The 27,674-nt window shown below is 43.5% G+C and overlaps 1 long non-coding RNA gene and 1 pseudogene across 6 annotated transcripts; one reads left to right on the plus strand and one right to left on the minus strand.

The window, feature by feature from the left end:
* Positions 1–7,321: 7,321 nt before the first annotated feature.
* LOC129507652 (uncharacterized) lies at positions 7,322–27,581 on the minus strand. Of its 6 annotated transcripts, none has more exons than XR_008664052.1 (7): positions 23,048–27,581; positions 21,719–21,854; positions 20,991–21,084; positions 13,909–14,079; positions 9,759–10,089; positions 8,202–8,288; positions 7,322–8,029 (listed from the first exon to the last, which is right to left on the minus strand). It is a non-coding gene; the product is annotated as an uncharacterized LOC129507652 (long non-coding RNA). The 6 variants fall into 6 exon arrangements; XR_008664051.1 differs by having other exon boundaries at positions 21,719–21,884; XR_008664054.1 differs by having other exon boundaries at positions 22,988–27,581.
* On the plus strand, positions 18,722–19,840 carry LOC129507651 (peroxisomal trans-2-enoyl-CoA reductase-like; annotated as a pseudogene).
* Positions 27,582–27,674: the final 93 nt, after the last annotated feature.

Genomic DNA, 27,674 nt, shown 5'->3' on the forward strand with positions numbered 1-27,674 from the left:
CATCCTGACCCAAGCCCATCTCCCTCCTGGTCTCCTAGTCTCCACTCTGAGCCCTATGGTCTGTTTTCCACACTATTCTAGCAGTCAGGTCTAAGACGGGATTTAAAGGATGAGACCAGTTGGCAGAGAGGCAACACCAGAGCCCCTTTATTCTTTAATTCCATTTGGGGATCATTCTGCCCACCAGGAGGTAAGACCTGAGGCCTGGACCCAGCAGGGGGCACAGCATGCTCAGTTCTGGGGGATCTCAAGAGCGTTCTTGCCAAAGCCCAGTCTATGCTGACTCAGTTGGCCTCAATGTCGGATCCCTGAGAGACAAGGTCACCATATCCTCCACAGGAAGGGGCAGCAATATTGCAGGATGCGTTATCTTAAGCCACATCAGCAACTGCCAGGTCCCCGAAGTCCTCATCTACAAGAACAACAACCAGTCCTTAGGATTCCTGACTCATTCTCTGGTTCCAATTTGGGCACCACAGTCCCTCTGACTATTGCTGGGCTCTCAGCTGAGGACAAAGCTAGTTATTACTGTCAATCCTATGACGCCTCAGTTGAGCCTGCATGGCTCAGAGTTCCAGACCCCAGAGTAAGTGACACACACAAACCTTTTAGCTCTTCTAGCACATTCATGACATCTGCTGGGTAAATCTTACTTTCTTGTCACCATGATGATTTTAAGTCAATTCTGGCATTTTTATGTTTTTAGTGTTCACACCTTATGTATGCTGGCTCCACGTGCATCTCTGCCTTCCTGGCTGCTGGTGGCATATTGGTAACTGTGGTCTTTATCCTTGGAAGTCAGTGTAGCTGGACCTAAAATCCTTCACTCATGTTTTCCTTCCCTGAATATCTTAAATATGTCACTCTAGTTTCTTCTGGTATAAAATGTTGCTCTCGAGAAGTCTGATAATCTGATTTTTCTTTCCCTTGTGATTTTTTTTTTTTGCCTCAATGCTCCAAGTTGCTTTTTAAGTTTATTGATTTTTGCTAGAATACATCCTGGTGTTGGTCACTTGGATCAGTTTTCTCAGGTTTACAGTTTCCCTTGGAATATATGGTTTCAAAGATGTTTTTTTCTAATTTAAGGAAAGGTCTCTCAAATCTGTACTATTTGTACTTGACTTTGTACTATCCTCTTTTCTTGTTTTTTTTTTCTTTTCAGGGTCTCCTATATTATACAGGTGTTGGCTCCTTGTGTGTGTGTATCTGTGTGTGTATGCACCTATCTTCTAAACTTGTAACTTTTTTCTCAAATTTATTTTGTCAGTCTACTTATTTTACATACTTGAATGAGAAGAACACAGGTGGGAACTTACATAACCTGACCTCAACCCTTCCTCTAAGGCAGTCATCAAATTTTCCCACAAAGAAAACCAGCAAGTCTCCTTATACCAGCATGGTGCGGGCATAGGGAGAAGACAAACACAGCTCAATGAAATGTAATACAGCTGCCAGTCAAGGATGAACATATGTAATATCAATTGATTTTTCACAAAAGCACCAGAGCAATTCAATAGGAGAAAGCAAAGTCCTTTCAATAAGTGGTGCTGGAAACAAGTAAACTTCCATTTCCATGGACTAAAAAAAGTTAATGTAAAATTTATAGACAGCAAAGGCAGTCATCATTAAAGTACACATGATGATTCCATTTGCATGCAAACACCTGTGTTACCACCTTCCAGATGAAGGCAAAGAAAATTTCCAACACCCCAAAAGGGACTCTTAGTGGCTGCCCAGTCAGTACTCCCTCATATTCTGCTGGTAAAGGTTGAATTTGCCCTGTGCACTGTGTGTGTGTGTATACATGTGTGTTCAGTGTGAATTCAGGCTCCACTGAGGAAGCAGGGCCTGTAATCTCTTCTTGGGGATGCTGTGGGCATGTCCTTGATAGATGCCCAGGGTGTTGGCAATAGGACGCCAACTCTGACTCCGTGGGTGCTCAGTGCTCCCTGGGGTCCAGAGCTGTCTTCCAGCCCCTACCCAGGCCACCCTTCATAGGACCATCTCCCTATAGAGCACAGTGCTCAGGAGGGGAGCTGATCCGCACAAAGAGAATCTCCCTGCCTCACTGGGAGAATAGGAGAGATGGTGGACTGCTGCTCATCTCCAGCTGTGGGGCCTTGGAGATAGGGTTAGTATTAGGTCTTTAAATGCTTAGAAAAATTCACTAGGGAAACCATCTAGGCATATGTTTTCTTTGTGAGAAAATTTAAAACCAGAGATTCTATTTCTTTAGCAGATATAGGACATTTTAGATTTTCTATGTGTATTGTTACCTTTTGAAATCTGTTTTCAAGGAATTTGTCTATTTCATTTGGTTGTCAATTTTATGGACATGAATTTACTTACATTATTCTTTTAAGCTCCTCCCTCCCCAAGACTGCGTTGTTCTCCATCTTTTCCCATTTCCACTCCAATTTCATTTCTCTCTGTGGATATCACTGGGCATTATTCTTTGGGGGTGGGGACAAGACAGTGTTCTTTGGGGGTAGAGTCAGGGCCTAGGCCCTGAGGCAGCAGGGGCTCATGGGGCTGTCCCTGGGGTCCACTCACAGTGGGGCAATCAGGCCCCTGGTTTCCTGCATGCCAACCTCTGCTAAGGGTCCCTGGGGCCATGTCCCAGCTGGTGGGGTGGGGTGGGGATGAAAAGGATCAGGGGAGGGGCACCATTGTGCAGAAAGGATGCCCTTCTCCCAGGGTGCTGGGGAGGGAAGGGTGGAGTCTCACCATAGAAGTGGGGGGCCTGTGGGACCCAAGACAGGGCTTAGGTAGGTACTTTCTTCTGCTAGCTTTTTTTTTTTTAAGATTTTATTTATTTATTAGAGGCACACAGAGAAAGAGAGAGAGAGAGAGAGAGAGACAGAGACAGAGACAGAGACAGAGACAGAGCGGTGCTAAACCGCTGAGCCACCACGGCTGCCCTTCTGCTAGCTTTATATTTAGATGCTCTTCTTTTCCTGGGTACTCAAGATAAAGTTAGGTTACTGATTTGAGATCTTTCTTATTTTTTAATATAGGCACTCACAGCTCTCCATTTGACTCTGGGTGCTGTGTTTGTTGCATTCCGTAAGTTTTGGCATGATGGGGACGACTGGGTGGCTCAGCGGTTTAGTGCCTGCCTTCGGCCCAGGGCGTGATCCTGGAATTCTGAGATCGAGTCCTGAGTCGGGCCTCCTGCATGGAGCCTGCTTCTCCCTCTGCCTGTGTCTCTGCCCTTCTCTGTGTCTCTCATGCATAAATAAATAAAATCTTTTAAAAAATAAGTTTTGCCATGATGTGTTTCCTTTTTCATTCCTCTCCACTATTTTCTCCTTGCGCTTGCAACTTTTTTCTTTGACCCACTGACTTTTTAGGAGTGTGCTGTTTGATTTCCACACACTCGTAAATTTTTCTTTTTGTTACTGACTTATGGCTTCATTCCTTTGTGATAAGAAAATATATTTTGGGTGACCTCAGTCTTTGAAAATCTATGAAGACTTGTTTTGTGGCCTAATATATGGTCAATCTGGAGAATGTCCCATGTGCACTTGAGAAGAATGAGTATTCTTCTGTTGTTGGGTGGCATGTTCTATAGATGTTTATTAGGTTGAATTGGTTTACAGTGTTCTTCATGTCCTCAATTTCCTTGTTGATCTTCTGTCTAGATGTTTTATTCATTATTGAAAAAGGTGTAACTAAGTCTCCATTATTGTAGAACTATTTCTCCCTTCAATTCTGTCAATGTTTGTTTCATACATTTTGGACTCTGTTGTCAAGATATAATGTCCATTTTTGTCTCTTGAGACTGTTTTTGACTTAAAATGCACTTTTTCTGATATTGGCAGAGCTACATAAGCTACTTCAGTCTTTGGTTACTATTTGTATGGAATATATTTTTCCACTCTTTTATCTCAACTCTGTGTCTGTATCTCGTGAGTCTTTATATCTCAAATGAACCATATCTATGAATCAGTTTTTAAATGCATTTTGCCTATCTCTGCCATTTGTAGAAAATTTAATCTATTTACATTTTTAAAAGATTTTTTTTATTTATGAGAGACACAAAGAGAGAGGCAGAGACATGGGCAGAGGGAGAAGCAGGCTCCATGCAGGGAGCCCGATGTAGGACTCGATCCCAGAACTGCAGAATCATGTCCTGAGCCAAAGGCAGTTGCCCAACCACTGAGCCACCCAGGTATCCCTAATCTATTTACATTTAAAGCAATTACTGATAAGGCAGAGCTTCTGCCATTTAGTTATTTGTTCCCTCACCTTCCTTGGGGAGACTGGATCCTCCAGAAAGGCAAGGCTGCCACCAGCACCCCTGAAATCTTCATGCTTAGCATGGTCTCTGGAAGAGATGTTCATTGGAAGAATAATGAATGGACTGTTGCTTTTCAAACATAACTTTCTCCTCCCCGTGGGTTACTACCCCCAACTAGTCCAGGACAGCAACTTCCCAGTTATGATGAGTGTCTGAATAGTCCCCACCTGGCTTGGGTCTTGACTTCAGAGTATTCAAGGGGTTCATGGCCTTTGTGTCTAAAAGGATACTTCCACTTGTTCCCTGCTCACCTGGGGAAAAAAATCCTTGCTTCAAAGTATCCCAGACTCCTAAGGTGGACAACAAAGTTGTTGAGATCCTGTCCTACCCCTTTTTCTCAGAGAGATGCTAGTGGAATCATGGCCCTGTTCAGTTTGGTCACGGGTGCCATGCCTGGCAAAGCCTTCTCATAGCAAAAGGGTGAAAGTCCCCCTCCAGCATCTCTGCCTTCTGGAGGAAGTCTGGGTCCAGCACCCACAACACCATCTTGATGAAGATTCTGATGCTATCTTGACCACACAGTCTGGCAGCAGAGGAGTAGAGGGCCAAGGTTTAGTTTGATCTTTTTTAGGAGATAGAGAAGGACTTGTCCATCTTTTTTTTTTTAAGATTTACTTATTTGAGAGAGAGTGTGTGTGAGAGCAAGTGGGGAGGGAGAGGGAGAGAGAGAATCTCAAGCAGGTGTCATACTCAGCACAGAGCCCAATGCAGGGCTCGATCTCACGACCTTGAGATCATGACTCAAGCCAAAATTAAGAGTTGGATGCTTAACTGACTGAGACACCCAGGCACCTATGACTCATCCATCTTGCATAAACAGCTCAATACAAGATCTGTGCATTTTTCTATTGCTTTGTGCTTCCCCTGCCTTGGGCTCGCCTCCTCTCTGGCTGGGCCACTGGCTGGACTGCACAATTATGGCTGTTGCTTGGGAACAGATGATTATGTGTTCTAGGGATCCTGTTCTAAGTCTTGGATCAGGTCAAATTCTTCAGCTTTGGCCTTCTGTGGGGATGGGAGAGGTTGGCCTGAGAGGCTGCCTTTTAGGACAGTGTACCCCCACACAATAAACCCAGCAGAGGTTGGAGACCTCGAGCAAGGGCCAGATTCCTTGTCCTTAGGCCTATGTCCCTGCTGCCAGCCTGTCCCTCCTCTACCTCATCCATCCTTCTTCCCTCTCAGATATTCCCTCATTCCCATCCCTAGTACTCATCCATATTACCACCTATAGGAGGTAATATAGCTCTCACTAATCAATATCATCTTGATCAACCTTGGCCCAATCAGCTTTGTACCATCTCAGCCTCTCCTTTCTCACATGGCTCTAACTCTCTGACTCTCCTTCTCTACTTGCCTTCAACCCTAATGTTATGGAAACAAGCTCCATCTTGAGGAAGGGTAAGATTTGCACTATGGCCTTCACTGCCTCTTTGGTCAACTAGAAAAAGCAGCAAGAATCAGAGGTGAGAAGAGGCTCTTGGGGAACTCTTCCAGGTGGCTAAGAGCTGAGGCTTTGCCTCCCAGCATGTTCCAGATTGCACGTACCAAGAGCATGGAAGGGGCTGGGTTCCTTGCCAGGATGGAATTTGTTGCAGGGTAAAACAGAATTCTAGAGAGCACATTTACAAGGCATGTTGTCCCTCATAAGACAGGGAAGGAAAACTCAAGCCTCTACTCATACTCTTCAGAAGCTGCTTCTGGAGAAGCCAGAGCTGTGCTAACCTTGGTCTAACTGCATTAGAACCTGAAATCCTCAACTCTGCCTCTGCCTAGTGATAAAGCCCCACAATACAAGAACCCCAGAAAATGTGTTCTGTATAATTTCAGGAAAATTGAAGATGCCAAGCTTGGGCATGTGAATCTAGAAGAGCCCTCACTGGGCAGACTTAGCTGAGGCACACTGGCCATAGGAAGAAGTGAAGCTGATTCGGGCCCCCTGGGCAACATGAGCTATGGTCTGGGAAAGGCTTCTGACTGGCTTCCTTTGGTAGATGTCTTGCCTTCGATCATCAGGTAGGAGCCAAGAGGCAAGGCCCCCTCTTGGGGAATAGGACCATCCCAATACTTTGGGGCTTCCAGGAACCAGGTGGAGTTCCCAACACAGTACTGAGATTGATCCCTACTAGAAACAGTCCAAATCCTCAAGACTTGGGTAGGACAGGGTAGAGGAGAGTCATTCAGTCTCTGGCCCTCTTCCCCCAGGCATGCAGGGATAACTGCTTTGTGACCCTTAGAATAGAACTATCTAGGAGGGGAAGATCAATTTATCTAGACGATGTAATTCTAAACATGTATCCACATGATAAAATATTCTCAAAATATATAAAACAGAAATTGATAAAACTACAGGGAGGAGTTAATAAACCCCTATATGGTGGTGATTAGTACAGCTGTGTCAATTAGCTGTTATCACCTAATGAAGACATATACAAAATCCAAAACTAGTATTTAGCAAACCAAATCCAACAGAATATTAAAAGGACATGTCATAATCAGGTTATATTCACCCCAGCAATGCATTTTAATACTAGAAAACCCATAGGCTGAAGTAAATGAAATTAGGTTTGGTCAAAAATAAATGAAAGAAAAAAATACTATCATCTCAATAGAGGTAGAAAAAGCATTTGGTAAAATTCAGTAGGAGAAGAAATAAGAGATTAAAAGCATAAGGTTTGGAAAGGAAGAAATGAAGCATAATTATTTGCCAATAATATGATCTTCTACTTAGAATACGGAGAAAAATCAATTGAAAAATTAACAGAAATTACAGGAGAGGTTTTCAAGGTGACTTATACAATCAATACATGAAAGCCAATCACATTTCTATATACCAGTAATAAGCAGAAAATTTAATAATAAAAAGTATATACCACACCAAAAAATTATAAGATATCTAGTGAAAATCTATAAAAGTTTTTGAAAACCTATATGGGGATACTTATAAAACTTTAAAAAATAAGTTTAAAAAACGCATAAATAATAGCCCATGTTTACAGATAAGAAAACTTTTTTTTTTAAGATTTTGTTTATTTATTCATGAGAGACACAGACAGAGAGAGAGGGGCAGAGACACAGGCAGAGGGAGAAACAAGCTCCATGCAGGGAACCCGATGTGGGACTCGATCCCAGGTCTCCAGGATCATGCCCTGGACCGAAGGCAGGCGCTAAACCTCTGAGCCACCCAGGGATCCCCCAATTTCCTTCTACCCAGAAGCAAAGACAAGAAGAAAAAAACCAAAGAGTGTCCAGAGGGGCATGCTGAGGAAAAGGAGAGCTCCCCAAGGGCTGGGCTCCTGGAATCTCTGTCACATGCCCAGGAGACGGGAACAAATGGGTGTCAGAACCAGGCCAAGGCTTGCAGCTGAGGAAGGAGAGCACAGAACCCCCCGGGAAGCCTGGGGCCCCAGGCGAGCTTCCAGACCCCTCCACCCCCGAACTGCCCCTCTAGAGCTGCAGCAGCCACAGGGGAAGCTCCACTGCATGGTCTCCAACAGCTTCTGCAGCCTGGTCGGCGTTGTTCAGCAGGCAGTGCTTCAGGTAAAGGTGCTGCGGTGTCCCCGAGACCTCCTCCAGCAGAGTCTCCAAGGGCCCAGGGACCACGTATGACAGGTTGTCACCACTCAGATACAGCTTCTTCAGGGAGGCAGTGTGAAAGTTCTGAGACAAGTAGGTGATGCCCACGTACAGGAGCGGATCTCCAGGGAGTGCAGTGGCTCCTGCAGGTGACTGAGGAGAGAGGGTGCGGCTCTGTCAGGGGAGGGCCGGGCCGGCAAACACCTGCCTGTCCCTGTCGGGGCCAGTCCTGCAGCTAGCACCTCACCTGGGCTGCCATTTACCAATAGATTTAGGAGTATGTCCTTTGGTGTACCAAGGATTGGCCCAGTCTCAACAGACCTACCTCCTAGGTCCTCTTCCAACGCCCCCGACACAGTTTCTCTGGTGAAATGGAGACCACATTAGTACCTGGTAGGACTGCTGACAGGAGCTGTTTGGAAAGAGATTATGTGACCATAAAGAATCCATAGCATAAGCTTGTTTTTTACACAGGTTTGGGTTTAGGGGAGCTTAGCTTGGCTGGGGTGTGCTGAAGGCCTCTACCCAGAAATTTCTGGGAGGCAGCACAGAGCAGATGTTTCCCTCCCATAATCATCCTGGGGAGCCGTGCACACTCCTCTCCAGGGCAGCACAAATACCAGGACTGGTCTGTGTTGTCTCTAGTTCTTTCCTCAGGGCCCAGCACAATGCCAGGCACTCAGCAGAGCCCAGAAGTATTGTTGAGGAAATCGCTGCATGCATCTTTCCCCATCAAATCTCTCTTCCTAAGCATATCCCAGCCACTGGCTACAAGTTCCCAGACTACCTGCGATGCCATGAGCAAGTAAGGAGAGCTACCACTTCCTGTCTTACCCTCTGCCCTGACTTGACTTGAGGGGGCATCCTGGGTACTTTTTAGAGGACCCTGCCCACCCCTTCACCTGAGCACTTGATGCAGGTTGCCTGACAGGTAGGAGTAAGAGTAGAGCTTCTGAAGGTGGCCCAGCTTGCTGAGCTACGACAGGAAGTACCTGGAGGGCTGCTCAGACTCAGAGGAGAAGGCCCAGTGGTAGCAGGCCAGCTTGAGGCCTTGGCTGGTTGCAGATCCTGCCCAGCTGGGTGGCAGACAGGCTCTGCACAGACAGTGCCCAGAACCAGTCAAACACCTCCAGCTCCTAAATGAAATCTAGGTTCAGATTTTCAGGATCCCTATAAGGCTATTAAAAGGCATTTCTTTAATATGCAACTTTCTACTGCAGAGATGCAGGGACCCACAGCTCCCTTCCACTTTATTCAGGAGGCCAGAGAGGAATGTATCTAACTTGAGGGGCCTTCATAGGAAAAGATCCATGTGTAATTCCACTAGTTCTTGCAGACTCTGCTGGCTTGGGCTTGGCCCTGACCAGGGGCATCACTGTGAATGGTAACCAAAAAGGGAACCTGGCCAGGGCCTCAGAGGCGCCTTTACCTTGGACCTGTTCGGAGTCCAAGGTCAAATCCAGCACCCTCAGTTCTGACCTCCTGTGGAGATGAGAGCGGTGTGAGGAGATGCTGACATCTGGGGAGCCCATCAGGGCCCAGGGTAAGCAGAGCAGCAGCAGCAGCAGCAGCCCTGGGCCACTGTGGAGTCTAAGTCCCCTGTCCCAGCATCAGCCCTTCCTAGGTGCCCCCCTAGTCCTCTCCTCTCTAATGGGTTTTTCCCTTCCTACTTTCCAGTCCCTATTCCTCACACCTCTACCACAATCCCTAGAAGGTAAAAAGCACACTCCTTAATGCTCTTCAGCTACACCATCAACCACTTCACGCAGAGATCCTCACTCACAGCCCTAGCAGATTCCAGTACTCCCTCCCTTCCTTCCCAGCTCTACCTCCAACTCACAGCTCTTTCAGCACCCATACTTCAGTCCAGCAACCCCCTTACCTGGGACAAGTCCTCTGGGCAGGGCAGGCAAGCGCAACTTGCAGGCTGTCTTGGTTGGGCCACTGTACAATCAGGGAGCCCAGGTGGAGAAAGGGGAAGGGCCAGACCTGCACCAGTGCCTTCAGAGACACCACCTTTTGGCAAAAGCAGCCATGAGATCGCTTCTTGGCCTTTTGGCTAAGATCAAGTGTAAAAGCAGCCATGAGCAGTGGTGGGAAGTAGTTGACTGTGAACTCTTCCAAGGCAGGTATGGGTGAAGCCTCTGCTCAGGAGGCTGTGGGCTGCAAGTTCCAGGAGCTTGGGTGGTGCAGGATTGCTCATCTCCACGGACCTGGTGAAGAGTCAGGAGACTTGTTGCTCAGCATCCCCCCAAGTCAGCATGGAGGCTCCAAATCCTTCATGTCCATCACAGGACAGACGTTATCCAAGGAACTGGAGACCTCGCTCCACCCTCCATTCATGACTCCACATCCAGAGTTTGGGTCTTGCAAACCTGACTCTGTGACCGTCTCCCCCAACCCCCCACCCCAGGCACTGGTGGCACAGGGTCCAGAACTATCTCAGGGCCTTTACATTTACTCTTCTCTCTGCCTGGAAGATTTCTCCTACAAATCCACTTGGCTGGCTCCCTCACTTCATTCTCTTTCAGTCTCTGCTTATATTTCCCCTTGTTGGAGAAGTCTTCCCTGAACACTGAACACTCACATAGGATAACACTCCCATCCCTCAATGATGGCTCTATCCTACTCTGCTTCATAGCTCTTGTACTACCACTTCTACCCTACCACCCACTCATTCAAACACACACACACACACACACACACACACACACACACACACGCAGGTATCATTGCTTGTTGTCTATCTCTGCTAAACTGTAAGTTCCATGAAATAAAAGAGGTGTCTGCTCTTATCATTGCTGTAGTCTGAGGGACCAACATATAATAGGCAATTGAGGCATATTTTAAGTGCATTTCAAGAGCAAGTCTGCACATTGTAAGCTCACCACAGTCCCACTGATTGAGCTTAGGGTGATGGAGGATGGAGGTTTTCTTTCTTCACTCATGAAGCATCAGGTTAATTTCAGGTCACTTATATTCTTTCCACGGCCTAAACCCTCCTTTCCTCCTAGGCTTCCTAGGCTTTCTTCCTACACTTCCTAGGGAAGTGTAGCCCCATCCCATCACCCTCCAAGGCCACCCAGGCTACAGAGCAGATCTTTGTGCTGTGACAGAGATTTTCTAGACCCGTGCTGTCTGATGTGAAAGCCATGAGACACATGTGACTACAGACCACTTGAAATGTGGCTCGTGGGACTAACTCAATTTTTAGTTTTATTTAATTTCAATTAATTTCAATTAATAGCTACATGTAGCTACATGCTACATTTTTGGACAGTACAAATCTAGAATCTATAGAAGTCAGAGATAGGAAACATTCATTCGTAATCTCACCAAGCTATGAAATCCACTCCTATGATGCTATTATGGCGTTGGCAAGAAAACTGAGAAATATAATATGTCCCTTTTTAAGGAACAGTGAATATTGGCAATTATTGGCCAATCTCACTTTTTTATAAAGATATTTATTTATTCATTTATTTATTCATGAGAGACAGAGAGAGAGAGAGAGAGAGAGAGAGAGAGAGGCAGAAGCAGGCTCCATGCCAGGAGCCTGACGCGGGACTTGATCCCAGGACTCCAGGATCGTGCCCTGGGCCAAAGGCAGTCGCCAAACCGCTGAGCCACCCAGGGATCCCCTCACTTTTGAAGCTGGATGTAAAAGTCCTAAATAATGAAACACTGACAAATCGTTCTCTTAAAAAGATGATCAAGTATGATTGATACCAGGAATGCAAGAAGGGTTAATGTCATTAATTATTTAACTGTGTCAATGGCGTCAGGAAAATCAAGTAAGGGATAGGAAGAAAATTCCTGAACCTGATATTTAGTAGTGGTATTCTATATACACTGCCTTTAAAGTCAAATAAGAGCCACCATTCACATCCTGCACACCTGATGCACCCTGCACTTCCAATTCAGGGAGTGTCACTGACCCAGGGCCCACCCTGTTGCCCACAAGAATCCCTGGCAGCCTGGAGCAAGGGCCACACCTCACATGTGTTGCTCTGCACCAAGGACTGCGTGCAACAGACTAGCTCCTGGGAGACATTTTGGTTTGAGGACTTGCCAAGGACTTTGCTGAACCTGCTTGAGAGTGCCTGGTGGATCTGGCACACTTCCACCTCACCTTGCCTCCCTATTGCCTCATCGCCTGTGTCCATCTGTAGCTCTCCAAGCCGTCCTTGGCTCCTTCCTCATTTTTATTTCATAGACAATTCCCCTAGTAAAATCCTTGCACATTTTCCTATCTTGGCATCTGGTTCCTGTGGGGCCTGGACTAACTCAGATGTCATATCGCTGCTTCTATTCAACACTGTACTGGACATCCTGTCAATACACTTTTACAAGGAAAAATGCTGTATGAGAACAGGAAAAGAAGAAACAAAACTGCCAATAAATGTAGATCATATGACTCTTTACACAGGAAATCCAAGACAATCCTAGACAAACCTACAGAATAATAGAGTTCAGCCAGGTTGTGTCACATAAGATTGGCATATAGACATCAGCGGTGCTAGTATGTATCAGTAACAACCATTTGAAAAATGTAATCGTCATGATTATAAGGTCCCAATCACAAGTGTACTAGATGGTCCTTAATAAAAGCAACAAATGTTTCTCAAGATGTCTTTAAAAGATTTCAAATTTTTGGACCAGAGTATATATAACATGACAATCACTTAAATTGACTTTTAACTTTCTTATAAGTTTTAGATAATAACAACCATAACACACAGATTGTTAAGACAGCAAAAGGACAGTGCTGGGGGGCTGCATGGTGGTGCAGTCAGTTGAGTGTCCAACTCTTGGTTTCTCCCAGGGGTTGTGGGATCGAGCCCTGCAGAGGGCTCCAGGCTCTGCGCTCTGCATGGAGTTTGCTTGAGACCCTCTTTCCCTCTCCTTCTGCCCCTCCCCACCAGCCTCTTGGGCTCTCATAAATAAATAAATAAATAAATAAATAAATAAATTTATTAATTAATTAAAAAAGTACACTGTTGGGAGAAATAATTTTTTTTGGGGGGGGAGAAATAATTAAATAAAATCTCCTGTCAGGGGATCCTTGGGTGGCTCAGCAGTTTAGCACCTGCCTTTGGCCCAGGGCAGGATCCTGGAGTCCCGGGATCAAGTCCCACGTCAGGCTCCCGGCATGGAGCCTGCTTCTCCCTCCTCCTGTGTCTCTGCCTCTCTCTATATATATGTCTATCATAAATAAATAACTCTTTAAAAAAAAATCTCCTGTCAACCCAGTACAACCCCTTCACAAAATGTAGACAAGAATGAAAGTTTTGTTATAAAGCATTAAACCAGACCATGATGCATATCACAGGCATTCAGCTAAAGAAATTGGAATGATAAAGAAATCTCACCCTTTTAGATAGCTAGGCAGAAACAATCCATTACATACATACAACTAACTGTCTTAGTCCAAAGGAAAAATTAAAACTTGGAGCCAAGTGCTTGGACAAAACTTCCACAGAGTTAGGGAGACAGGACCCCACACTCCTCTGTGTTCACCTTTCACAGAGGTGGCTCCAGAAAGACACACCTAGAATGCAAAACTGGCAAAAGGCTTATTCAGCTTTTTAAAAGATTACATATGTGTGAAAAGAACAAAGAAGATTAGGATTACAAATTTTCAAAAGGAAATGCTGGAAAGAAAAGCAGGGGAAGAAAGTGTTCTTTCTCTTTTGGCCCGAGGGACACATCAAAGTTCTTGAGACTAAAGCAAAGTTATTTGTTTTGTATATTTTTTAATTGGGAGTTCGATTTGCCAACATATAGTATAACATCCAGTGCTCATCCCGTCAAGCGCCCCACTCTGTGCCCATCACCCAGTCCCCCCGGCCCCCCGCCCCTTCCACTACCCCTTATTTGTTTCCCAGAGTTAGGTGTCTCTCATGTGCTGTCACCCTCTATGATATTTCCCACTCATTTTCTCTCCTTTCCCCTATAATCCCTTTCACTATTTTTTATATTTCCCAAATGAATGAGAACATATAACGTTTGTCCTTCTCCAAATGACTTACTTCACTCAGCATAATACCCTCCAGTTCCATCCATGTTGAAGCAAATGATGGGTATTTGTCGTTTCTAATGGCTGAGTAATATTCCATTGTATACATAGACCACATCTTCTTTATCCATTCGTCTGTCGATGAACACCGAGGCTCCTGCCAGTTTAGCTATTGTGGACATTGCTGTAAAGTAAAGTTTTTAGTTAGAGGCAAATTCATAGTCAGATTCTTCAATTACTAAAGAACACTGAACATATAAACTCTACAATTCATTTAATAAGAATAAAATCAACTACAAAGGCAGCAGAAGAAAGGGCATAATTACGAGCACTTGAAGATAAAATAATTAGCAGAAAAACAGCATTAGGAGAAAAATAGGCAGACTGTAAAGAAGAGAAAAAGAACTAATCAGAATTAGAAATGGCAAAGTGACTATACCTATGGACACGGATCATATCATGAGAACCAAGAGAAACAAAGACAGAACGAGCAGCATTATCAGTATTTTGTTGATGTTTGAATTAGGACAAGCATATACACTATCAACATTGGGAAAGCTGTGGCCAATGCAATATGACATGTAATGGTGGTGCTCTCAATAGCAATTAAAAGAAAAAGAGGTAGAAAAAAACCCATGTATTTCAGTGGAAAATTATGCATCCTTTATAATGTATACCCTTCTAGATTATCAGATTCTAGATTATCAGCTCAGATTCCTGCTCATTATCTTTGTGCTATTTTGTAACTCCTTGTATGTTGTAGGTAACTGATAGATATATAATTCTATCTAGCCTGGTAGTGACTTTATGCTAATTTCCACCTGTGGAAAAGCAATTTTATCTTTATTCATAATTCATCTCACCATCCCTTTATGTCATATGACTGCACTGTTTGGATTCTTCTTTTGAATTGGCTATAACATCTGCCTCACATATTCACTTTATAACTCTATATGAGAGTCATGATTCTACCTTTTTCTGAAATTTTTTACCAATAGAAAGCTAAAAGAAAAAAAATTTTAAAGGCTAATATAATAAGAATATTTTTATTGATGTGACTGGATGGGAATGTTGAGTATATCCAGCAAGAACTGAATAGTAAATGTACAATGGCAAAGTAACTTAGACACATGAAAGAAACCACACCCTAACCAGGCTATCGCTAGGGATGACATTAATAATAAATATGTGAAATAAAATTAAAATAGCAAATTATTGATGTAATGGAATAAAATTAACAAAACTAAAGACTTGTAAATGGGCAGAAAGCAAATATTGAAGAAAAGATATAAATTCTTAACTTATTGTTATAATCAGAATATTTTTGGTAATCTGTCTAAATAATAACTTTAATCTAGAGGAAACAAAATAAGAGAATGCTAAAAGATACTAACTTTACCAGATATTTGCATAAAGTAATATTGACCCAACAACAAAAACCAACTGATGAACATAAATAAAGGAAGCTCTCCCAAGAGCTCACTGTATTATTGAAGGATCTAGTCTTCAGGGGATCCCTGCACGGCTCAGTGGTTTGGCGCCTGCCTTCAGCCCAGGGCGCGATCCTGGATCGGGTCCCGCATCGGGCTCCCTGCGTAGAGCATGCTTCTCCCTCTGCCTGTGTCTCTGCCTCTCTCTCTCTCTCTCTCTTTGTCTATCATGAATAAATAAATAAAATCTTTTTTTAAAAAAAGAAGGATCTAGTCTTCATTATCCAGATTGTTGACTACAGATAGCTAAGACAAAAAGAAGAGCTTCTTTGGAGAAGATTCCAGTGAAAGGTGGCTCAGCAAAGTGAGGGAAACTGCCTGTCACAGTTAAGGTTTAGGCAGCAGGAGAATCTGGCAACTAACTCTTCGTCCTCCAACCGCCACTCTCAGAGCTTTCCCACAAATCCAGCAGCAACAAACCCTCCGCAATGCTTCCCTGTCTCAGGGACACCTGGGTGGCTCAGGGGTTGAGCGCCTGCCTTGGGCCCAGGGCGTGATCCCGGATTCCAGGGATCAAGTCCCACGTCTGGCTCCCTGCATGGAGCCTGCTTCTCCCTCTGCCTGTGTCTCTGACTCTCTCTCTGTGTCTCTCACGAATAAATAAATAAAATCTTTAAAATAAAATGCTCCTCTCTTCACAAACATCGGATGGCTTTGAGAGAGATGAATTTGTAAGATGCAGGCAGCCCCGGTGGTGCAGCGGTTTGGCGTCGCCTGCAGCCTGGGGTGTGATCCTGGAAGCCCGGGATTGAGTCCCGAATCCCCTGTTGGGCTCCCTGCATGGAGCCTGCTTCTCCCTCTCCCTCTGCCTGTGTCTCTGCCTCTCTCTCTCTCTCTGTGTCTATGAATAAATAAATAAAATCTTAAAAAAAAAAGAATTTGTAAGATGCATCACATAGGAAAGAAAAAAAACCACTACCAATAAAACACCCAGTGAGGGTAAGGCCCATACTGATTACTGAGATGCCAATCCCTGATGTATCCATGATGCACAATGAATAGGACTTTTTGGTAGGTATAGTGTGAAAAAATAATTTTCTAGAGGGACACCTGGGTGGCTCAGCCGATGAGTGCCTGCCTTCGGCCCAGGGCGTAATCCTGGAATCCTGGGTTTGAGTCCCACATTGGGCTCCCGGCATGGAGCCTGCTTCTCCCTCTGCCTGTGTCTCTGCCTCTCTCTCTCTCTGTGTGTGTGTCTCTCATGAATAAATAAATAAAATCTTAAAAAATATATATCCAGCAATTTTACTTCTGGGTATATACCCCAAAGAATTGAAAGGAGGGTCTTGAAGAATTTGTACAGCTGTATTCATAAGCACATTTATTCACAATAGTTAAGAGGCGGAAGGAACTCAAGTGTCCATCAATGGATGAATGGATAAACACGATGTAATATATAAGTACAGCAGAATTTTATTTCAGTCTTTAAAAGGAAGGTAATTCTAACACATTGTAAGCATGGATGAACCTTGGGGATATTATGCTAAATGAAATAAGCTAGTCACTGAAGGACAAATACTATATGATTCCACTTGTACGGATCCACTTATACCCCTTGAGTTGGAGCAAAGGTTATTTTAAACTGAAGTCATTTATGACACAGCAAATGCAGAAGCCTTTCTGGGGCCTCCTGTATCTGACTAAAGGCTTATCCTTCTGAGAGAGAAGCTGCCATAAATCCCTCTTTGGGGTAGTTTCACTCCCAGCTTGGACCACTTGCATCTGAGAAGTGGCAAACATGACAATATCATACTTTCCATTTGTTTTCCTAAAAGCTCCTTAGTCTTTTCCAGAGAAGCTCTTTCTTTGCTTTCATCGCTTTCCCCTGTTCAGTTGGTATATAAACGTCTATCTCCAGTTCTTTTGGGAGCCTCTTCATCTGAATGCTCCTGTGTGAGTGTGTAAATTAATCTTGTCTTTTCTCCTGTAAATCTGTCAGTTAATTAATAGTCTCTAGATCACTGCATCTGAATTGGTAGGAAGTATTTCCTCCTAGCACACTTACAAAGATATGTAGAGCAGTCCAATTTATAAAGACAGAAAGCTGAAGGGTGGTTTCCCAGGAGCTTAGGTGATAGAGGAATGGAGGGTTATTATTTACTGGGTACAATTTCAGTTTAGTAGGATGAAAGAGTTCTGGGGATGGATGGTGGTGATGGGTGCACAATAATGTTCTTAATGCCACTGACCCGCATATTTTAAAAAATGGTTAAGATGGCAATTTTATGTATATTTTACATAAATATACATAATATAAATATATTTTACAATAAAAATAGATTATTTAAAAATGATAAAATCATGACTCATGCAGATATAAAAATGAACAAGTGTTAAAGATTTATTTAACCGGCTAGTGAGGAGAAGTCAATTGAATAGGACAGAATGTACATGTCCAGAGACAAGAATTATTTTGCATTGCTATCAGTTGTCTTCCGAAGTAGCTTAAAAACCATGAAAGACTAGGAAATAGTGAAGACTAGACTGAACAAGTAAGATATGAGCAATGCATAGTTTTTCACGGAAGTACCCTCTTTCCACCTATCACAGGATAGGGTCTGTCATTCAGCCAGCTCATTCACCCCAGACCACACTAGATTCAAGTCAAAGTCCAACACAGATCAAAATTGACAGAGCTATTTCACTAAAAAAAAAAAAAAAAAAAAAATCCCAAACACAAATTGACAAAACGGTCTCTAAAAGAAAATTACAGACGAATCTCATTGATAAATACTGGTGCAATGGCATTGATACTCATAATAGCATGTGACTAAGTGAGAAATACTAGAAATGCAAGGATAGTCCAATATGAGGAAATCTTTTAATAAAACTCACCATATTGGGGATCTCTGGGTGGCTCAGCAGTTTAGCACCTGCCTTTGGCCCAGGGCTTGATCCTGGAGACCCGGGATTGAACCCGTATCGGGCTCCCTGCATGGAGCCTGCTTCTCCCTCCGCCTGTCACTCTCTCTCTCTCTCTGTGTCATGAATAAATAAAGTCTTTAAAAAAGACAAAACCAAACCTCACCATATTGACACAAAAGAGAGGAAGAGATCCCACATGATCATCTCCATAAAGGAGAAAAAAATGTAAAGGAAGCATATACTCAATAACCTGAAATTTGGATAAAGGCATCTTAACAAAATTTATTTCTGGGTTATTTATAGTTTGAAATTCAAAATAACTGTCAGTAAGAGACTTATGACGGAATATAAGTATTTAAAATGATAATTAATCTATTTTAAATAAAATGAGATAATTTAGACAGGCTATTGATTTTTTTTAAACATAAAAATTTTCCTGTAGGGACACCTGGATGGCTCAGGAGTGGAGTGTCTTCTGCCTTCGGGTTCATGGCATGATCCCGGGGTCAGAGATGGAGTCCCACATTGGGCTCCTTACAGGAAGCCTGCTTCTCCTTCTGCCTATGTCTCTGCCTCTCTGTGTATGTGTCTCTCAAGAATAAATAAAGTAAAAAATCTTATTATTATTATTATTTTTTACCATGTAAGTGACTTTAGCACTCCTAGGACTCAGATGCTTGGTGGAGATGGGCACTTGGGGCAAGGGCAAGAGCTGGCTGGTGGCCAGCTTGCTGCAAGACCAACTGGCCATCATCACCAGAGGGGACACAGGTATCAGAAAGGCCATCATGACCAAGATCTTGCAGCTGGGGTGTAATGTGGTCATTGCGTCACATAACTTTGATTGACTAAAATCTACTGCAGATGAACTGAGCCCACCAGGCTCAGGTCACTCCCATAAAATGCAACATCTGCAAAGAAAAGGCGATGAACAATTTGGTCAAATCCACCTTAGATATTTATGGTAAGATCAATTTTTTGTAAACAATGGAGGAGGCCAGTTCAGGTCTCCTGCAAAACACATCAGTGCAAAGGGATGGCATGCTGTGATAGAAACCAAATTGATGAGCACCTTCTACATGTGGAGAGCAGTTTACAACTCCTGGATGAAAGAGCATGGAGGATCCATTCTGAATAATATTATCCTTGTTTTAAATGGATTTCCAGGATTTGTGTATAGTGCAGCTGCCAGAGCAGGTGTTTACAATCTCACCAAATCCTTGGCTGTAGAATAGGCCAGCACGGAGTAAGGAGCAACTGTGTTGCCCCTGGCGTCATTTATTCCCTGACTGCTATTGACAACTATGGCTCTTTGGCAAAAGACGTATTTGGAGGGTTAAGAAAATTCCAGCGAAGCAAATTGGAGTTCCTGAGAGATCTCCCTATTGGTCTGCTTCCTGCTGTCTCCTGTAGCTTCTCTTATCACTGGAAAATTGGTGGATGGGGATGGGGCCAGTCTTTGTATATGGGAGTATTTGATATACAACTGGCCTTAGCAAGTGGGGGATATTTCTGTTGTCAAAAGGATGAGAGAGTCTTTCAAGAATAAAGCCAAGCTGTAAGCTATGGAAACTACATATGTTTTTTATCCCCAAATGTCTTAGTATCTCCAGAATGCCCTTTGGTACTTTAGAGATAAAATAATTTGTACGGAAAAATCACTTTCTGCCTTTTGAATTTTATGCCCAAGCAGAAACTATTCCTGAAATAAATGCATTCTTAAGCCCCAACAAACGTTGTTTAGCCTGTGTTTAAAGACTTTTTTTATGAATGAAATTAACATTATTTATTTATTTTTTTAAAGATTTTATTTATTTATTCATGAGAGACACAGAGAGAGAGAGGCAGAGACACAGACAGAGGGAGAAGCAGGCTCCAGGCACCGGGAGCCCGACGTGGGATTCGATCCCGGGTCTCCAGGATCGCGCCCTGGGCCAAAGACAGGCACCAAACCGCTGCGCCACCCAGGGATCCCCCAAAAGGTTTTAATATTTAATTGTAAAGGTGGGAAATAAATCTAAATTGTGGCATCATTATGATTTTTTCTTTTTTAAAGATTTTATTTATTTCTTTTAAAGAGAGAACACAAGTTGAGGAGGGAGAGGGACAAGCAGTCTCTGCACTGAATGTGGAGCCCAATGTGGGATTGACCTCATGACCCTGAGATCATGCTCTGAGTCAAAATCAAGAGTTGGATGCTCAACCGAGACACCCAGGTGCTCCTCACTGTGATTCTTAAAACGAGAGATACACAGTGACTTATTTTTCATGGCAAGTATTTTTAGATCAGTAAAGCTTTATGGTAATTATCCATGTGTTATTTGTTTTGGTCATGCTGTCAAATTTGTAATAAAGCTTCTTAATCCAAAGGAAAAATAAAGTTATGTGTAGTAAAAAAAATTTTTCACTCTGTAGTGTGTTTGAATCTATTAAGATATATATGCTCCAGGGGCATCTGGGAAGCTGTCAATTAAAATGTTTGCCTTTGGCTCAGGTCATTATGCCAGGGTCCTGGGATCAAGTCCCGTGTTGGGCCTGCCTGCTGCTCCCCCTACTATTCTTTCTCTGATTGATAGATAAATAGATAGATAAATAAATAATCTTTTTAAAACAGATATATATGCTCCAAACAAACCTTAAAGAAAAAACAGCAAAATGTTATTGTTTTCACTCTTCACACACTGCTATAAACATTCTCAGTAGCTCACACATTCCTTCCAGCTGGCTTGCGTATACTTACTTCCCTTCGGCTTCAGGGATTGGGGGAATGGTTGGAAGTGCACACGAGGCTCTTTTTGTGATAAATTGTAAGCAGGCATACATTCACCCAGAAGCTTTCCAGATTGGTCATATAAAAACATGGAGAGCAAAAAGAAAATGGAACTGAATGACTACCAAATTTCTACTCAGTACAGAACATTTTAGACTTACAACAGTAACTCTAAAAGCTCCATTAAGCAGTTCAATATTAGTTTATAACCACTATCTCATTTAATCTTCACACACATACAATTTATGTGGTATATAGCATCTTAATTCCCATTTCAGAGCTGAGGAATGCTCTGCTTGAGGTCATGCAGCTAGTAATTGGAGCTAGGGGTTCTTAACATTGCATACTCTTTTCACCCTGGGGATGCTACTGAATTCAAAGGGCAGTTCTGAGGATTAGATGTGCTGAGGCACATTGTTTCCTTAGCCTCCTGCCTGCCATGGAGTCATTATATGATCGCCATTATTATTGAATCATTACTATTTAATATTAAATTATATTAATACAAATAAAACAATTAAGTTATTAATTGTGCATATCTGGATCCTATGTATAGGTTTTCCAACCATTTTATTCAATTCCTGTACTTCAAGATCATATAGCACACAAGTGAGAATATCTCCAACTTTGTGATTATAAATTAATAAAGGGTTAAAACTAGGAATACAGAAGTACTCACAGTTCAAATTTTAACTCACCATTTGTGAAATTGTGGGTCAGGAGGATGTTGTAATAGGTAATAGGGCCATCCTAGTTGGTGGACAATGTTCTGGTCAGGGGTCCATCGGCAGCACGTTGGGATGGGTACTCCATTCTGGAGTCTGACTTTCAACACTTGCAGTGCAGAAATTCAATTTAGTCAGTCTATGGAAAATTATTGAGGCTCTTGGAAATTATTAAAATGAACCAAACTAACCAAATAAGTAATCTTTAAATCATCTTATCAATTATGTATATATAATTAGAGATATACCTCTCCTAGAAGGGGCTATTCTATCCCCTTATTGCCCTAGCAATGAGAACAAATTCTTGCTTACAGGTGGTCCATTGGAAATCACTTCCCTAACCAGAGTTCTTCCTCCCCAAATCTCACTGAAGCCTATTATGTGTTTTGTTTTATGGTAGCAGTTATCACTACCTAAAATTATCTTACTTCCTCCTAGATTGTCTGCCTTCCTCCACTAGAATGGCAGGTTCTCTGATGTTTGTTCACTGCCATATTCCTAACTTCTAGAACAGAGCTTGACACATAGCAGGAACTCAATATATGCTTGAATGAATTAATGTCACCTGGAGGTTGTAAACCCAAGTTAGATGCAAGTCAACTTAAGCTTCTTTCCCTCAACAGGAAACAGTTCCCTTGTCACTGAACTGAGTTTAGGGACAGTCCTCAGAGATGGGGCGGCCCCCTCGAACTCAGACCCCAGAGCAGGTGCAACCTGGTCCAGCCCAGTGATCTGTGTGTCTGCTCTCTCAGCTGCCCTCTGTCTCCAAAGCCCTGGGATCGACTTGCCACACTCACTTGCACCCAGAGCCACAGCTTCTGGTATAAGCAGAAACCACGGAGCCTCCCAGTTTCTCTTATTCCTTTCTTCAGGTGCAAGGACCCCTAAGGCTTTGGGTCCCTAGTTGGTGTTCTGGACCTAAAGATGTGGGCATCTGCTTATATCTAACTCTAACCTGTTGTGGCCCAATGATCTCCTCCCTGCAACAAAGAAGGACTGAGATATGTAGATTGAGAACTGTGATCCTTCTTGGTTGTTAAAATAACTTACAAGTTGTTATGGTACTAATTTTGGGGAACAGCAATGGATAGTGAGTTTGTGCTTAATGCTCATCGACTGTTCCCCTCCCATCTTCCCATTAAATATGTTTGAGAACTCAAAAGGCTAACTCCCAAGACCACCCTGAAATACAGTCCTCCAGTCTTTTATTTTAAGATCTTATTTATTTGAGAGGGAGAGTACCTGCACACAGGAGTTGGGGGTAGAGGAGACGGGAGGGAGAGGGAGAAGCAGGCTCCCCACCTGAGAGGCTGCAGTGCGTGGCATTCCAGTAGTGCTTTGTGTGGAGTCAGGGGACCATTCCCCTGGTGACTTTGAAGGGAAGACTTCTGAGAAGCTTGGGAGCCAGAAGAGTTCAGGTGCAAGAGGAATAGGGATGGTGTGGACCTTGAAGACCCTGATCCCACCATAGAAAGTTGTGATGTCCTGGGGATCTCATGCAGGACTGGGATGCCAAAGCAGGAGACACTCTGTTCAGCTTTGTCGGGGCACGATGGCACTGTGTATCCAAACTCCAGCTGTTTTCAGAGAGCCACTTGTTATTGTCTTCTCCTCATAAAAGTGAGGGGAACTGATTCTTCAAGTTGGTTTTATAAGATCACTTGAACTACTTCTCAAATGACTGAATTCACAAGCCAGGTCACAGACTATCTTAGTTCAGGTAACAATGACCTGCAATGCACACGTAAACCTCTTATCCACCAAGTCCACTGTGTACTCCTAGCCACAGACTCTTTTACTCTGGACATCACCCTGATCCTGGGTGGCTAAATACATGTCCATCGTTTTCACCGGATTGTCCCGTCTTTTCATGGTTCTACTTCTGGTTTCTTCTGCATCCTGTTCTGTGCAGTTCCCTGCTGCTCTGGATCTATGCAGTCCTTTTAGGGGAATGTGCTGACCTCAAAATGATCCTGGCACAAAGGTGGTAAATGACAGCATCCAAAACCTGGTTCAAAGTTCCATGATAGGGATCCCTGGGTGGCGCAGGGGTTTGGCGCCTGCCTTTGGCCCAGGGCGCGATCCTGGAGACCCGGGATCGAATCCCACATCGGGCTCCCAGTGCATGGAGCCTGCTTCTCCCTCTGCCTGAGTCTCTGCCTCTCTCTCTCTCAATCTGTGACTATCATAAATAAATAAAAATTTTAAAAAAAGTAAATTAAAAAAAAAAAAACAAAGTTCCAAGCTATTCCATGATGTCACAGGAGCTGAGGCCTGTCTACACAGTGGCCTACTTCACAACTCCCATAAACAGCCTATATTCCATAAAACGCAGGGGTTGGTCATTATCAGGAGATTGGAATGAAACTTAAAATAACTCCACCAATCCAAATAGGAGGGGTCTGCCCTCAGTTTGTTTTGATCTTTTTAAAAAAAATCTTTATTTTATTTTTTATTTTTTTTGAGAGAGACAGCATGACCAGAGGGCAAAGGGCAGAGGGAGAGGGAGAGGCAGAGAATCCCAAGCAGGCACCACACCCAGCTCGGTGCCTAACATAGGATCTGATCTCACAACCCTGAGGTCATGACCTGAGCCAAAATCAAGAGGAGGGCACTTAACTGACTGAGCCACCCAGGTGTCCCTCAGTTTCTTTTTCTATTCACCCTTTAAGATAGAGATCTATGTATAAGTGAGCAGTAGGTAGAATTGGTGGCACCAACAAAGACCAACAGGACGCACAGCAGGGTCGTCTGTCTTCAGTGGTGCTGGAAGCAGGTCTCTGCAGACTTAACACTCCCTGCATATCACGGGGAGATGGCCACCTATTGCTCAGGTCCTTAAAAAATGTTTGTTAAATTTGTTTAGGCAGGGGTAGAAGTACTTTCTAGAAACTGAATAGCACCTGTCAGGGAGAAGAAAAGCCTATTGTTCAGATCAAAAAGGCTCACAGAGTCAGAAAGTCTGAAGAACTCAACAAAATAGCCTATGATGTGCGGCACCATGGGGCGAAGGGTTCCAAGGTCCTGGGGGAGACAGGAGAACCGGAAGTCAGCATCTCTGTTGCCTGAGACCTCAGCAAGCTCACTCCTCCTGCCCCTTCCCCCTCCTGGGCAAGTGGCACCTGTAACAGGGAACCCAGGAAAGGAAAAGACAGCAGGAAAGGGAAAACAGGAATATAAAAATGGAATGAATAAACAGATTAAAAATAGTAAGATGAGAAGAATGTGTTTTTTTTCCTCTGATACCAAATATGTATTCTTTTCCACACCAACCAATTCTGACACTAACTGGGTATCTAAAAATTCAATTCAATGACACCGTCTAGCTGGAGTTACCATCACATTCCACACAGGTTAAATGGCTCAGTCCCACAAGACTATGTCCACTTCAGATGCCAGATAGGAATGGGGGTGGGGTGCTCAGGCTACCTACGCTTCTGCCAACTGCAGATGTGGGGGCTTCCCTGACCCCTCAGGTATGATTATGACTCACCTCAGGAATGCACTTTACTTACAATGACTGGTTATAAAGGATCTACCTCAGACACAGCCAAAGGGAAGTGATGTATAGGACACTGTAGAGGGTGGGTGCCACAGAACTTCTGTGCCTTCTCCAGGTGCCACCCTACCGACACATCCATGTGCCCACCAACCAGAAACTCTCTAGAACTTGTTTTGAGGGGTTTTATGGAGGTTTCATTACACAGGCATGATTGGCTCAATCAGTGGCCATGGTGATTGAGCTCAATCTCTGATGCCTCTCCCCTCCTAGAAGGTTAAGGATGAGGCTGAAAAATTTAACCGTCTCATCAACAAACCTTCACACAGGCAAAAATCTACATATACATTTGGATTTCCCAAAATGTAACTACTAATAACCTAACAGTCAATTAACACACATTTGGTATGTTACAAGTATTATATACTGTATTGTTAAAACAGAGCTACAGAAAATAAAATCATTAAGAAAAATCACATTTATACTATTGTACTGTATCTGTCCAAAAAGAGAAAATCCACCCTTGCGTAAGTGGACCTTTGCAGTTCAAACGTGTTGTTCAAGAGCCCTGCTGTGGGGCACAGCTACTGCAGTGCTTAGAAAGAAACTAATAGCGTTAAAGTGCTTAGGTAATAAATATGCCATAGACAAAATGACCTTACTGGATGTGAACTCCAATCTGGGGGAGATTGGCTAGCCTTCTCTTGAGGAAGAGACACCCACCTATGAGCCTGGCCACTGGGTTCCTGAACTTTTCCCATAACTACCCAGAAGGGTTGCAGTAGGAATGAATGGACAGAGATAGAAACTGAAAGCTATGACTTTATGTGGCTAGAAACCCAACATAATCTTTGTACAAAGAGAAAGGAGAAGAAAAAGTGGCATTGGCAGAAAAAGCAGGATTGTAGCACAGGATGGTCTTGATCCATTGACCATTGGGTTAGGAGTCCAGCACCCTTCTGCTACCTTTTCCTCTGTTGTAACAAAGATCCCTATTGTCAGGGCTATAGGGAAAAAAACACTTATGGCATGCCTGTAGCACAGTGAAGGGGTTGACTCAAACTAAACTTAAGCCCAGGGTCCTTAAGCACTATAAAGCCATCATACCAGAAGGGAGGCTCCTAACCCTGAGGGTGCTAATTGGAAAATTTTTGGAGGAAGAAATTTATACAGATGAGAAGAAAAGTAGAACTCACTGAAGTGTATACCCAGTGTCTAGAGGAAGAAAGAAACCTGACAGTGAGGAACTGAAGCAAAGCTAAAATAAGGATCCACCATTTGATCCAATTGGAAATTCAAAATCTACTAAAAATTTCATATAGTAACTGTGGGACCCAAGGAATTTAACAAAAATCCCCTACCACTGGACAAGCAGCGCAGCACTAACTCCATTTTGTGCTACACCCGCCATCTCATGTATGACCCCCACAAGACCTGCTTATTGCTTAAGGCACTCCCCCACCCTAGTCAAGCCACTGAGCACACCCTTACCAGAAACCGGCTCATACAGGAATGCGGAACCCCTAACCCGCAAAAAATGTAAAGCCTGCCTTTTGCTCGCCAAACCCGAGCGCCAATTCTGACCAGAGTGATAGGCTAGTTCAAATGGTCACTGTAGGGTAAACTGTAATTCAATTGGCCACCTGCGTGTGGACCGACATGACTGTGCAAGTCTGTGGGTTACAATCCCATTGGCCATCGGCCCCTATAAAACTGCTACGCCTCTTACCCTCGGGGTCCAAGTCCCTGATCCACTGTTGTTGGGTATACTTGGACCCAAGCTCGAGTTTGCAAATAAACCCTCATGCGCTTGCATTGGTGTCGGCTCCTGGGTGGTTTCTCAGATATGACATCGTGGGCACAACAATAACAAAAAGACACACATTGGCTTTGTGCCTCTATTAACACAGATTCTTTTTTTGTTTTGTTTTTAGATTCTTTACTATTTGCCTTAAATGTGCCAGTTGGTAAAGCTTCACAGCCTTAATCCTGAGGCTCAAATTATAGTTGTATCTGGAGATCCCTAAAATTTAGCCAAGGTACTCCTTATAACCCTTTAGTAGAGTTACTGAATATAAAGTGGAGGGCAAATAGGTAAGTTTTACTTTAATCATCCAAACTATTACTGTCCTGCCTAAATCTTCACAGTCATAGCACCCATTGCCCCAAAGTATCCCACATTGGGTGAGAAAGCTCTGCCCAAGTGGGTAATAAATTAAAATTAAGACTTTGGGGGCAGCCCGGTGGCTCAGTGGTTTAGCACCGCCTTGGACCCAGGGCATGATCCTGGAGACCTGGGATGGAGTCACACATCGGGCTCCCTGCATGGAGCCTGCTTCTCCCTCTGCCTGTGTCTCTGCCTCTCTCTCTCTCTCTCTCTCTCTCTCTCTCTGTGTCTGTCATGAATAAATAAATTTTAAAAATCTTAAA

Source organism: Nyctereutes procyonoides, unplaced genomic scaffold (genome assembly GCF_905146905.1).
Source record: "Nyctereutes procyonoides isolate TBG_1078 unplaced genomic scaffold, NYPRO_anot_genome, whole genome shotgun sequence".
Classification (NCBI taxonomy): domain Eukaryota; kingdom Metazoa; phylum Chordata; class Mammalia; order Carnivora; family Canidae; genus Nyctereutes; species Nyctereutes procyonoides.